The sequence below is a fragment of the Apaloderma vittatum genome, unplaced genomic scaffold (genome assembly GCF_000703405.1).
Source record: "Apaloderma vittatum isolate BGI_N311 unplaced genomic scaffold, ASM70340v1 scaffold4563, whole genome shotgun sequence".
Lineage (NCBI taxonomy): Eukaryota > Metazoa > Chordata > Aves > Trogoniformes > Trogonidae > Apaloderma > Apaloderma vittatum.
The window spans coordinates 16,017-16,304 of NW_009707369.1; positions in this window are offsets into that span (position 1 = coordinate 16,017).

Here is a 288-nt window from a genome sequence, read left to right on the forward strand (position 1 = left end):
TGGGCCGGGCACCTCTACCGCAGGGACCAGGGAAGGTTCGGATCTCCCCAAGCTGCCGGGCTTAAACAGGAGCTCCCACAGGGCAGAGAGGCCTGTCCCAAGGAAGGGAAGATGGTGGTGGAGCCCTGAAGGCCTTCGGAGCCTCTCGGGGGCCCCCAACCCAACCACTGCTTCCATACGGAAGACTCAGAGGCGTGAAAAGCAGGGCTGGGATCCCTCCCGGCACCCTCAGCCCCCCACGTCCCCACCGGAGGGCTCCCTCGCCCCGCGGCCTAGCAGCAGGCCCCA